This window comes from Tursiops truncatus, chromosome 1, assembly GCF_011762595.2.
Source record: "Tursiops truncatus isolate mTurTru1 chromosome 1, mTurTru1.mat.Y, whole genome shotgun sequence".
Lineage (NCBI taxonomy): Eukaryota > Metazoa > Chordata > Mammalia > Artiodactyla > Delphinidae > Tursiops > Tursiops truncatus.
The window spans coordinates 83,910,011-83,924,395 of record NC_047034.1 but is presented as its reverse complement, the minus strand read 5'-3'; the positions used below and the strand labels follow the sequence as shown (position 1 = coordinate 83,924,395).

Here is a 14,385-nt window from a genome sequence, read left to right as displayed (position 1 = left end):
TATTTCCGATGCTATCACTAGTGAGTAACTGTCAGTCCGTAACCTGTTCCCACCTCTCACCCTCTCTAACCACCACCACCACAAGCTGTTTTGTCTTGGGTTCGTGGCACTTCTCCCTTTCTCTTCCATAAGATATCCCACCTACATCACTACAGAATGATTCTGCTTGCCCTTATTAGTATCTGTATTTACAGCTGCCCGTGGGGGATTTTCATCCTCAGAATGGTTAAGCTCGTCTTTATTTTGGCCACAATGCTTTTATTTGGATACACCCTTCCACCTTGACTATCTCATTCCTGGGTAACTTTCTCTTCTTTGACCACATCCTGGACCCACCAGATCACAGAAAGCTCCCAGATTCTTGGGCTTGGTTCTTTCCCTAAACGGATAGCTTATTGAATCAGCTTTCAATCACACAAAACTTCTGGTTAGCCTTGGGTTAGTGTTTCCCTTGCAGTATCCACATATTTAAAACACTATTGTATTAGGGCTATCTAACCAGTCCTAACTCCTCCCATCAATTTATAGTAACTTTGGGGAGTGGAGGATGAAGTCTGTCTCCAGTGCTACAACCCCATCCTTAATGTGCTCACTGAAAGGTGTGCTTCTAAGAAGCCAAGAAAATTGGGTCAGGCTCACTCACCCTACTAACCAGGCTCTGTAGAAACAAAGCATGAGGGTGAGACCAGACGCCTGGTGCTTAGGGAGTCGGGAATATAAGGTTTGGAGAAAACCTGCTAAAAGGTCTGAGCACCCAAAATTGCAAGCAGGGGTTCCCCTGCCAGCCAACAATGCTCTAACACCAGTTGGGTGTCCTATAATTCAACTCAGTTCTGACACTATCTACTCGGAGAGGACATCAGATCTCACAGACTAAGGCTTCAGTCTCACAAGCCTGCCCCTGCCACCACTTGAGATGCCCATCACAAGTCCAGGTTATCATCTGTGCTTCTGACCGATCACTATAGATTGGAGGTTTCAATGACCCCCTCTTTGGGTTTGATTAATTTGCTAGAGCAACTCACAGAACTCAGAGAAACATTTTACTCACTAGATCATCAGTTTATTATAAAAGGATGTAACTCAGGAACAGCCAGATGGAAGCGATGCATAGGGCAAAGGATGTGGGAAAGGGCCAGGAGTTTCCACCCTCTCTCAGTGCCACTCTCCCCATATCTCCACCTGTTCACTTCCTCCTTCAGAACTCTGTCTTCATCCTGCATGACTTCAACATTCTGGCCTCTCAGTTTCTTTGACCTCCTCATCTCCAAAGACCTTATTTCCCTCTCTCTACCTTACCACCCTGTCATTATCATAAGTTGTACTACATCTGAAATCTCAAATTTAAACCCTCTTTTCTCCCAGCTTATCTGCTCAAGTACCCTCATTGCCAATGTTTTACTGTTCATAAGCTCTCTCTGAGCTTCACTTCCTACCTTGACTGGACTGTATGTTACAATCCATCAATATAATATCACTCCCTTGCTCTCTTTCACTCAAACTTGCCTCGAAAAACTCCAATTCTGGATAAATCATAATATCTATCTACTCTTTGCCTGCACTAGAGCAGCTAGATGTTGCTGGAGAAATCATTCAACCAGGCTGACTGGTTTCATTTTAAAGTCATGATCTCATACACCAGAATGGCGTTCCATACTGCTGAGTAACCCTATTATGTGTCTCTAGTAAGCTTGGTTTCCTATTCTCCCTTTCCTGTTGCTTTCCCCTCCTACCCACACTATCATCTGTCAGTATATCCTGTTGACTGTACCTTGAAACATATCCTGAATCTTATTTCTTTTCACCATCTTCACCGCTATCACCCTTGTCCAAGCAACCTTTGTCTCTTGTCCGAGTTCTTCAGTAGCCTCTTAAATGTTCTCCCTGCTTCCAACACTGCCCCCCTCCTCTCCAAATACACAAGTAGAGTCCCCACAGCAGCCATGACATAAATCATAGCATGTTACTTCTCTGCTCAAATCCTCCGATGGTTTCCCAGCTCACTCAGAATAAAAACCAAAGTTCTCCTGGTGGTCTGAATGGTGCCCACCATCTGCCGGTTCCTCTCCTCCTCGTCTCCCACACTTCATTGACTCTGCTCCAGGCACACTGACCTCCTTGCAGTTACTGCAATGTGCCCGGTAAGCACTCACCTCACTTCTTCCCTCTCCCTACCATCTTTTCCACCCAGGATACCCACATGGCTCCCTCACCTCCTTCAAGGTTTTGCTCCGTGAGGCTATTCCTGGTCATCGTATTTAAAATTACAACCACCTTGCCTGCCACTCCCTCTTTCCCTGCCTTGCTTTTTCTCCATAGAGCACTTCACATATGATATCATTTACCTATTGAGGTTAGTGTGTGCCTCACTGTACTAGAATGTAAACTCCAGGACTCTTTTTTTTTTGTGTCTGTTTTGTTCACTATTTCATCCCTACTGTCTAGAACACATAGCACGTTCTTAATGATAAACATTGGGTGAATGAATAAATGAATCAATCTGAAGGAATGGATGGATTGCACATCCTTTAGGCAATCCTTCCTCAATAAATACTATTTCTCTCCAAGAGGGAATAAAGCAGAGTTCATAGCCCTCAAGGGGCTGACAACCACTGAATGCTTAGTTCGGCAGATACTGTATAAATATTATCTCTATAACTGGCAACTACCCTATGTGAAAACTAGTGTCCATAAATCCCTTCATTCATTTGTTCATTCAACAAATATTTATTGAATACCTACTATGTGCCAGGCATGTGTTCCAGACATTGAGGATATAAAACAGTGAACAAGACAGAAAATGTCCTGCCCACATGGAACTTAAATTCTAAAAGAGAGAGACAGGCAGTATACATGAATAAATATCAGATAGTGATACTTGTTAAGAAGAAAATAAGACTGGCTAATGGGGGTAAAGTGCAGTTCAGATAAAGGTCAAGGAAGTGTCCCTGTGGAATAGAATAGAAACAGACTCACAGACATAGAAAACAAACATGTTTAACAAAGGGGAAATAGAGGGGGGGAAGGGATAAATTAGGAGTATGGAATTAACAGATATAAACTACTATACATAAAATAGATAAGAATCAAGGATTTACCGTATATCACAGGGAACTATATTCAATATCTTGTAACAACCTATAATAGAAGATAATCTGAAAAAATATATATATATAACCTAATCACTTTGCTGTACACCTGAAAACTAACACACTATTGTAAATCAACTACACTTCAATTAAAAAAAATATTATCACCCAATGAGGGACAGAGACATTCATTTAACTTTGGGTGTGATACCCTGAGAAGAACGCAGTGTCATTATTCTGGCCGGAAATGGATAACTTGAACCTAGTAATGAAGAAACATGAGATAAACATAAATGACAAACCTAAAATGAGGAGCATTGTGTTATTTTAAAGACGGAATCTGTATTCTTCAAAAATATCAAAGACAAAGAAAGGCTAAGGATCTCTTTCAGATTAACAGAGACTGAAGAGACTGACAATTAAGTGGAATATTTGATTCTAAACTGGATCTTGTGCTGGAAGAGGAAAAGATGGTAAGAAAGACATTATTGGATTGACAAATTTGGAATACAGATGGTAGATGAGATAAAAGTATTTTATCAATGTTAAGTTTCCTGGAATTGATAATTGTACATATTGTGTCTGTAAAAGAATGTATTTATTCTCAGGACATTCAAATATTAAGGGATAAAGGGGCATGACGTATGCGATTTACTTGCAAACGGTCAGATAAAAATGTGTGTGTAATCTATTTGGCTGAGAATGCAAATGTTAAAGCAACAGGCTCAAAATGTTAATAAGTAAATCTGAGTAAAGGGTATATGGGTGCTCCTTTTACTATTCTTGCAACTTTTCTATGAGTGTGAAATCTTTTCCAAATAAAAAGTTTCCTGGAGTCTAGATTTGAAAAATCAGTGAGGATTCTCTCTTGTTGATTCAAAGGATTTGCCCACGTTCTGCCTCCTATTCTTTACTTCAGGCCTTCACTCTCATCTGGTTTTCCCAGTTTTAGAACTGTTGGTTTCTACTTGAATTCTCTTTTTCTTCTGGGTCCCTTGGATTTACTACTTGTTTGGATAGTTTGCCTAGCTTTCGGACTCAATTTCTCTCAAGACACAGCCTTTTGGTCAGCTTCTCCTACTTGGCCTTAAACACTGCAGCTCCTCAGTGACTTCTAGTCTACAACGCTGAATCTAGGCCCTAGAGGGATATCACACCCTAGATGACACATCAATGCTTCCAACTGGCAACAGCTCCATCTCCCTCTCCAGCTGCCCGACTTTGGGAGGAAATAGTTCACATATCTTCTCCCTTCTCTCCATGTTCCCTGCTTGGTCAAACCCTCATCACAGTTTTCTAATTAGACTCTCTTTGTCCAGTCTTTGCCCACTCCAGCCTGCCATCCTCCTCACTGCTACCAGTTCTCTCTTTAAAGCACAGATTCCTTCATATTACCTGTCTGATTAAACCTCCACTAGCTCCGCATTGCCTTTCAAAATCTGACTCGGCCTACCTTACTGTTTCCATATTCTGCCACTTCTCTGCTGAACTGTATGCTCCTTCAGGGCACAGACCATACCCTTTTCTTCTTTGTTATCTTTAATTCTAACACAGTATCTGGCATACAGAAGATACTCAATAGATACTTGCTGAATTGACAAATGAACTCTAGTTACACTAAACTCTGAAATTTCTTTAAGCGTACCATGTTTAAACATCACCTTCTCTGAAGATCTTCCCTGACTCTGTCATTCAAATCTTAGATATATGTCCCCATGCATTTTTTTTCCTCACTAGACTGTACTGTAAGCTTTCTGAGGGAAAAGATCATGACTTATTCATCTTGCATCTGACTCAGTGTGTAGGAGAGTACCTGGCATCAAGCAGAGAGAGTTTGTTGGATGGATATACGAATACTGGAGAGAGGAAAATAGATTTTAAGATCTATCTATTTTAAAATATATTTTAAGAAGGTCTCAATGTAGTGAGACAGACTGAGGAAATGACCAAAGAACAATGAAAATAGAGATCAACAAGTAAAATAAATAAGGTACAAGAAGTAAATGAAGTAGTCAAATGATGATGCAGAACTGAATAACCAGAATCAAGTGGGAGTCAAAGAGGAAAGTCTTCCTAAAGGCAAATTTTGAGATGTGTTTGAAAAGAGGAAAGGGACATAATGTGGGAGAGTAGGAGCTTAGAGGCCTGTCATGGAGTTGGGTTGAACCAAGGCATGGTAAGCAATTAATGTTTTGGAAGCCTGCTTTTCAAGCAGGATCTGTTCTACCCCAGAGCTCAAGTTCTGCCTTTTTCCTAGCTCCCCAAGCAGGCATGTTCACCAACTCTCCATGTCTTGAGGTTTCCCAGGTCAGTCCATCGTAGGACTTTATGTTCTCTAAGTTTCTGTGAAAATAAGCAAACAAACCTGCCCTGTGGGATTGAATACTCTTGCTAACCCTGGTCTTCTAGGGAAATAAAGTTCCCTGTTCCCGACAAAACAGAACTGCTCCCAGTGCTGTTAAGCCAGGAGAGAAACCCAAAGGTAGCATAACCACTTTAGCACATCTTCACAAAAATTATCTCTTCCATCCAAAGAGGTCAAGGATGTATAATGAATGACAGCTGAGAAATATAACCCGATAGCAGAATCTTGTCTTAGCCACATCTGCCCTCTCCTTAAAGCGTATATGCAAATAAATACCCATGGTGCTGCACAGCCACTTTCTAGGGCACAGATCCTTGTCGCCTCCAGCACTTGCGGGATGGAAAAAAATATACTACCATCTCCCTACAAATGTCCCACTCTTTAGGAATCAGCAAGAGGTATATCTGAAGTTTTCCAGAATTTCTTGGCCCAGGGAGATGGCAACTGTCTATTAGGATAACCTAGTTTTCACGCAGTGTTTATTTTTCCAGAATGTTGTGTGCCCAACGCATTCCGTTTCCTGAATACCCGGTTTTGCTATCTCCTGGTAGAGGAGAGAAAATTATGTATTAGCTCACTGCGGGTTTTGAGGGGGTTGGGTTCAGAGCACAGCTATTCTTTCTCACCTCCTAATGCAAACCCAGGTTCCCAAGGAGGCAAGGGAAGAGCCCGCTCAGGGGCTCCTAATGCGTGTGGAGGCTTACAGATCCTATACACCGCTGTCAAGCAGCTAGAACGTCCCTAGATTGCAACGATACATCAAAGCCTAAACTGAGGTAATTCCTCACCAGCAGGGGGCTTCCTCGGTAAGCACTGCCTCCCCGCGCGCTGTCCAATCTCTGGGGGTGTCACGCTAGGCGGTGGTGATGTCACACTGGCGGGGATGACATTTTAAAGCTGGACCGCCACACCGCCACCAAGCACCTTTAAATCACCGCGGAGTCGGCCGTGAGGAGGGGGCGGGGAGCCGATCCCCCGACTCGATCCACGCTGGCTCCCCACGGAGGCCCCCCCACTCCCCCTCCCACTCCCCTCCCCCTCCCACCAGTACTATGAAGTCATCCTAACCTGCCCGCTCTCCGACACTTCCGCCTCAGTAGGTGTCATGGCGCGGGGCTGGGGACTAGTTCCCGCGAGGAGGGGCCGGCCGGATGGGGGCGGCCGCTCGGCGCTCAGCTCGTCGAGTCTGGCGACAACGGCGTCTGCGGAGTCAGGGGCCCGGCGGTGGCCCCGGACGGCAGCGGGAGGCTGAGGCGGGAGCGCGCGGTGCTGAGGCGGCGGCGGCGGCGAGAGGCCGGGCGGCGGAGCTGGGGGGAGGCTGAGGGGGCTCCCCCCGTGGGACGGGCGCGGGAACGGCTCCGGGGGGCGGGGGCCGGGGCCCGGGCCGGCTCGCGCGGGGGGTATGATGATCCGGCGGCGGGGCCCCGGATCTCGTCTCCTCCGCCGCCTCCTCACTGCAGCCCCAGCTCGCGGCTGAGAACCAGACACACCGGCGGTGAGTCGAGGCGGGGGGGAAGTGGCCTTGGCAGGGAGCGATCTCCCATCGGCTTCCCGCGGCGGGGCCGGGCCGGCCACGGGCTCTCCGGGGCGCCCGGCCTGCGGGGGGAGCCTCCCTCAGCGGCCCCCACCCGGGACCAGGCGCCGAGCCTTGCGCCCCGGCCGGTGACGGCCGCGGAGGGGATAGCGTTCCCAGGAAAGTGGGGAGGCTGCGGGCTTGTTTTCGGGGCAACTCCCCCGTGTCCTGCCACTTCTCTCCTGGGCGTGTTGTTGTCCTCAGATGACAGGGGACCGCCTGGCGTTTTCTCACCCGGTCGGTTTTTTCTCGGCTGTCGTGGCCGGTTCCCAGTGTGTGGTTTGTGCGTGTGAATTTCACAGCTCTGCTTAGTGCCGTGTTTGGGGTTATTTGTGCTGTTGGGGACCAGGAAGCGGTGTCTGGAACGGACGGCCGCGGAGATGTGGGTGTGGGAGTCCTCCTATCCTCTCCACTGCTGTTATTTAATCGTTAGGTTGGTAAATTGTAATGATGGTGGAGACTGCGTGGGACCGGCCCACCTAATGTATATCTATGCAAGGCAGATCTAGATGTCTGGCTCAAAGGGAAACTTTTGCTGTTTGACGCCACTTTCCCAAAGCTTTCGTTTAAAAAAAAAAAAAAAAGGGAGGGGGGCGGGGAAACAACCAAAACTCTTGGTAAGGCCCCCCGCTGTTCACAGGTCTGTGGGAAAGAGGCCGTTTTTTGTGCCTAGCAACCAAGACTTGGGGCTCGGTCTCCAAGAGCGCTGGTCTAACCTCCAATTTGTTGTGGTGACAAACCGTGAGCTCTGGCCTGTGTTTACGCTCGGCGCGCTTTCTTTTCTGTTTAGGTGGGGGAAGGGAGGAGGGGCTAGAGGAGGGGGAAAAAAAAAACCACCGCAAACTCCAGTGTCTTTACTCCACTTAACCCCCTGACTCAGTTGTAGATACTCTTTGAGGCAGCCCTAGATGCTTTTTCTTAGTGACACTTTGGGAATTTTCAGTCATTGCATCAAAATACTAATTTCAGCTGTAGAATCTTCTGCCCAATCTGTCCTTTATCTTATTTGTTTCCTGGTAACTGATGAAAACAGCAGCATGGCTTCCTTCTTCTGATGAAGTAGGGTTTAAATTAAGTGGCTGATGCCCTCAGTAGAACCTACAGTTCTGCTCTTGTTTGTGTGTAAAGCTATTTTTGATTCCTGGTCTGTAGTGGGTTCTTTTTTTTTTTTTTTAAGATTATAGAGAATGCAAATCTTTACCAGCTCTTTTTCATATGTAGGTCTAAAGCTTTCTGTAAAACATCTAAAAATCTACTAACAAGTCATATAATAGTTGTTAATTCAGCTGGTGATTTTGGAGATACCTGTAATCATCTCAGGGTTCTGTATTATAAAACTGGTACAACGGTATGATGAAAGATATCACTGACTTTAAGACACTGTTCCAGGCTTGAAGGATATTTTGGTAAAGTACTTGTGGCTGGAACTGGAGGCAGCCACGCCAGTAAAACATCTTACCAGTAGAATGGTGAATGAGATGTTGTAAACATACTGAGTCTGATTAGTAAGTAGGACTTTTGCTGGCAATATCTTCATGAATAGTTTATCCTGTCTTTGGACATTGTAGTTTTATGGATTGCAGAGCAAGTTGATTGGTAATTTGAGATTGAAAACCAAGCCAGAACTCTCTCCTAAAAGAAAAAAAGATAATCTCAATATTCACAATTCTCTGGAAAATAGACTTCTTTTATTCTCTGGTTTTGTTTTCATAAGCACAGCTTAGTCAGTGGTTGTGTTGGTAGAAATCAGTGAGCCAAAACTGCCTTATAAACTTCTTACAGTTGGAACTTGTGCAGCTTGTTGTTAGTTATATATCGTAACTGGTTCTTTTGTAATTTGAAGTAATTTTGCAAACATGAACTTCCTGATTGGCCCTTTATTTTCATTTTCATGACTATATAAAGCAATCCATTTTTAAAAAAGTTACAGTTATTAATTCTTCCCCAGTTTCTTCCCTTAAATGTTATGCCATTCTGAACACAAGTCATCAAAATAATTTTTCTCTCAAGTACCACTTCAACAATCACTGATTTGCTTTTCGCTTCCTTTTTTGTTTTTTAGTTTTTGTTCCTAATCTCCTATCTCCCTAAATGCCTTATGTATTTTTGTAGAGCATAATTTGGCACTTAAAAATTTTTACATCCTGTTTTTATATATATATTTTTTGTGTCATATCACCTAAGCAACATTTTAAGTTCTTTGAAGATAGGGAAACTTAGGTGTATTTCTTTTGGGTTCTTTAAGAGCGCCTTGTACAGTGCTTTCCCACCATACTTAATGAAAAAGAATCAGAAAACCTGAATTCTTTGCCAGCATTACTACTCATTAGCTCTGTGTAAAACTTGTTTGGCTTTCTTGGGTCTACTTTTTCTCATCTTGGAATTACAGGGTTTTAGAAAGTCTTTTAAGGTCCATTTTAGCCGTTAGAATCCCTGTACTTTTTTTTTTTTTTTTCTTTTTTTTTCCTGTACTTTTTTTGCCAGTGTCTTCTGCTCCAATCAAATGCATTACTCTAAATGGTTTTTCATTTTTCCATATCCCCTGGCATACTGGCAAAAGTTATCTCATTCATCTAAGACCTTCTACCTTCCATCTGCCAAACTGTCGTTACCTTAGTTGAGTCCTGTTTTCCTTAGGCCTTTTCTGGCTGATCCAAACAGGGTTCTATCTTAGTGTTTATGTTTCATATTGATTTGCTAATTTGTCATTTTTGTTAATTTGTCATTTTTCTTATGATTGAAACTCCGAGGTATAGTTTTCTTTATTCTAAACTTTATAGACCTTATAGACTGTCCTGTGCACATACTAAGATAGTGCCATTTTACCAAATACAAAAAACACTTTTCTTTTGTTCTGTTGCTATAGATTCTTCATTCCAAATAAATCTAAGAGAGCAATTGAAATTTAGGAAAAAATATCCTGCCTAGAAGGAAAACGCCACTCAGCCAGTTTACCAAAATATTACAGAATTGGTTTAAATGGCTGTAAATTACATAGAATTGTAGAGTTCCTTCTTTGTCAGCTACCACCACCTATTCCACACCCTATTTTTGCATACTAGTTGAGGAACTGGCTCTTTCACATGGTTCCATGTGAAGGAAGTGCTACAGGAAAGGGGGTGGGGAACTTTGATTCAAATGCCGTCATCAGGGTTTCAAGCTTATTTTTTCCTTCTGTATCACTATACTTAGAATAAGTATTCTCTTGTAGACAACAGACTATAATTTCTATCTCATGTGAGTATTTCTCTAATTTAGCCAGAATGACTTCTGAGATCCCCTTACATTTATATATGGAGCAGTAATGTGATCTCTTTATAGTCATTCATTCTAGCAAACATTTGACACACGCTGTGTGCCAGCCATCGTGATTGATGCCGATGATACAAAAGAAGAAGATACCTATTCTGCTGTTGGGAATTGCCATCATGGAACTTGCAGTTTAGAAGAGAAGTCAACTTCTAAATAAGTATTTATTTATTTATTCTAAGTATGACTACAAATAGTCATACTTAGAATAAAAATCCAGAGCGACCGCAAGTCAGTATGTATTCTGGCCCTTGTCTGCCTTTTTGTGTTCTGCTTCTACTATTTTTTCCCTTGTTCCGTTCCATCCATTCTGGTCTCTTCTTCAGATAGACCAAGAATGTATCTTGGCACTAATTGTTCTCTCACTGGGATGGCTTCTTCTTGTCAATTAGGTCTCAGCTTTAAGTGCCACCATCCTACAGTGCCTTCCCTGACCACCAAAGAGTATCTCTCCCCCTCCCACCATCTCGATCATGTCATTGTGTTTGTTTTCATCATAACATTTATCACTAGCTGCCATTTTCTTGGAGAAGAGGTGTTTATCTCCCCAGTAGAAAGTAAACTCCAGGAGATAAGGGATCTTGTCCATCTGGAACCACTGTTATCCCTGGGATCTAGAACAGTGCCAGCAGACATACTAGATGCTCAAAATATGTTTGTTCAATGAATAAATGAAATAAATAAGTACAAGTGTGGTAAGTGCTACTACTTCTGTAGTAGAGGATCCTGTGGGAGCCTTTATCAGGAAATCTAACCTAGTGGTCTGGAGAAGGCTTTCCTGAATGTATTTGTCAGCGTAGGGCTGGCTAAAGACTCCTTCAGTCTTGCTGAAGGAAAGTTGTTTTTCTCTCATGTAACAGCCTAAAGTAAATGTTCCAGGTTGAAGTGAGCATTCCTGCTGGGCAGGTTACTCTGCTCTACATGATCATTCAGGTACCCATGTTCTTTCCATCTTGCTGCTCTGCCAACCCTTGAGTGTTGTCTCAGGGCAGAAACTGGATCTCCATGGGTTCCTCCTGGTGGAAAGGGAGTGGAACACTAAAGGCTCATACGTCACTTTTTATTGGAGGGAGGGACTGGTAAAATGTTGTCTAGCCTTGTGCCTGGGATGAAGGAGAAAGTAGATTGTGGTCCAGACCAACAGCCTGTGCCACATTGAAAAAGTGAGCTTTAAGTAAAGGTTAAAAGGATAAGTAGTAGTTAAAAGAAGAGAAAACAGGGTAAAATGAAGTTCAGAGAGAAAATGTTATGTATGAAGGAACTGGGGCAGGAGAAACATTTCGAATTACTAGAAAAGAGAGTGCCTGGGGGAAAGAGTCAGTGAAACGAGGCTACAAAAATAATCAGGGTCCAGATCTTATAAAGCTTGACAATCCAAATTAGAGATTTTGGACTTTATCTTAAAGTTTTTATTTTATTTTGCTATTTTATTTATTTATTTTTGGCTGCGTCGCGTCTTCGTTGCTGCACGCGGGCTTTCTCTAGTTGCTGCGAGCGAGGGCTACTCTTTGTTGTGGTGCACAGGCTTCTCATCACGGTGGCTTCTTGTTGTGGAGCACGGGCTCTAGGTGTGCGGGCTTCAGTAGTTGGGGCGTGTGGGCTCAGTAGTTGTGGCTTGTGGGCTCTAGAGCGCAGGCTCAGTAGTTGTGGTGCAGGGGCTTAGTTGCTCTGTGAAATGTGGGATCTTTCTGGACCAGGGCTCGAACCCGTGTCCCCTGCATTGGCAGGCGGATTCTTAACCACTGGGCCACCAGGGAAGTCCCTATCCTAAAGTTTTAAATGAGGGATAGATAATGCATTTTTAAAAGCTTCAGTTGTAAGGTGAAGAATGAATTGAGAAGGGACCTTTAAAAAAACCCTTCAATTGTAAGGTGAAGAATGAATTGAGAAGGGCTAGAGAGTACCATTTGGGGAAAGTTAGGCTGTTGAACTAAGTAGTGCAGGATTGTGCAGTAGGTGGGAGATATTTGGTGTTCCAGTGAGAGTTTTCTTCCCAATCTTATCTTTTTCCAGAATGTGTATTCTTATTTACCCACTTTAATGATATGAATACTCTTTATATATCAGTGTGCTGGAGAATACGTACATCTGTGTACATGTCAGCTGAGGGCAAGTGCTAGAGGAAGAAATCAATATGCAGTACTGATGGTAGGTTATTTAGATCATCAATTGTTAAATTGTATCAAAAAGTCAAAGATGACTCCAAGCAAAAGCATTAGGAATTTATTATTGGTATGTCCAGGAAAAGATGGAAGTGAGTCAAGACTAAGGGCAAAACACTGATAAATGATTACCTCCATTGTCATACTCAGCTATTTCATTCATAGTTATAATATTTGAATTCTTTATGGTAAGATTATCTAACTGTAGTGCCCAGAGGATGGGGCACCCAGTAAATGTTGTTAAATAGATGTGCCCATGGCAGGGAGTGGAGAAGCTGTTAGTTTGACTGTTTTTGAAAGCCTTGGAGTCTAGCAAGACTCAATTCTCTTTTTAGCAATACGTACAAGTACCAGTAGCCTTTTGCCTTTTGTTCTAGTTTGGGATTAATGCAGTGGGAAAGTTTGTCATTATATTTAGACGGTTAAATCCTTGGAAAGTCAGGTTTGAAATGAAAAGACTAGTTTATTGCTAGAGTCAAGAGGGGAAACATTTTCAGGAAGTTAGCTTTTAATTTATTGGGAGCTGTTCTCATGTGAATTGAAAATAGTGTAATGTGCTTAAGGGAGTGTGATACATTGTAAATTTCCCACAGATGTTAATTCTATTCCATGGTTTTGTTTGGGAAGTCTCAGCCTAGGGAGAAAACTGTCTCTCACCCCCCCACCCCACCCCCTGCAAAAAAAAAAAGAAAGAAAAAGAAAAAATTTTGGGGGGACATAGTATCTTTATTTCGTGTTTAGAAATGGCTGTTTTTAGCGGAATTTCAGAGTGTTATATAAATAAGAGTATAGATTTTTCTGGGCAATTTTGATTCTGTATTTGCTTCTCACCTAGTGCTTGTTGAGGTCAGGCTGAGTCTCAGCCACACTGTAAGAGTCCTGGTGGCATGACATTGACTTCAGTACCATACACCCTTGCTGGGGGGAAGGCCAGTGAAATTCTGGGTTGTTATTTCCCTATGGGTGGACTTAAGTTTGTCTTACTGAGTAAGAATTATATTTATTTATATACTTAAACTTTTGGAGCAGTTTCCTAGAACTTGTGCTTTTTGCAGTACTCAGTGTGAATTTGAAGCCATCAGTATCTGTTATTTTGTTCACTGGGTGAAAGGTTGTCATTAACATTCCTCTGGTAAACAGAATACTTTTGAAAAGTGTCCAGTTATGATCATCATACTTTTAAAAACTTGGAGCTACATTTCATGAATTCTTTTCAGTATAAGCCCCCATATTCCTATACATAGCTACAAACTGCAAATTTTGTATAGTATTCAAATTTTTTACTAAATACTTTTAGGTACATGAAGGTTGTGCTTATGTATTTTGATAGATTGTTAAAAGTAGTAACTCAACAAATATACGATGGAAAACAAATTTCAAACATTTGCTTCCTTTTCGTTGTTCAGAAATTGGTTTGATATTATGACAAGAAATATTTTTGCACATATTAATAGGTAAATTTTGTAAAGGCACTACTTGATTTCAGTTTTTCTCTCATTATAGTTTGGTATTATGTCAGTGATATAGGTAGAATAAGATGATTTGTAAATCTGTAACCTAGGAGTTAAATTGCAATAACATTTAAAAAAAATATTTATTTATTTTGGTTGCTCCAGGTCTTAGTTGTGGCTCCAGAGCTCCTTAGTTGCGACACGTGGGCTCCTTACTTGTGGCATGTGAACTCTTAGTTGTGACATGCATGTAGGATCTAGTTCCCTGACCAGGGATCGAACCTGGGCCCCCTGCATTGGGAGCGCTTAGTCTTATCCACTGCGCCACCAGGGAAGTCCCGCAATAACATTCTTTTAATTTATACTTTTTTTCTCTTCAAGGTTCATATAAATTATAGAAACTCTTGTTTAAAGTAAATCCAGACAGCATTTTAGA

General features: G+C 42.4%; 1 protein-coding gene across 4 annotated transcripts in view; it reads left to right on the top strand.

Annotated features, from left to right (window-relative positions):
• The first annotated feature begins 6,649 nt into the window (after positions 1-6,649).
• HIPK1 (homeodomain interacting protein kinase 1) overlaps positions 6,650-14,385 on the top strand; it is a 48,152-nt gene continuing 40,416 nt past the window's right edge. For 2 of the 4 annotated variants that reach the window (XM_033861623.2, XM_033861619.2), the window contains exon 1: positions 6,651-6,949. The gene's annotated coding sequence lies outside the window, so the exon portion shown is untranslated. Of the gene's footprint in view, positions 6,950-14,385 lie in introns of all 4 variants that reach the window. The other 2 variants (XM_033861626.2, XM_033861616.2) reach the window with 2 other exon arrangements.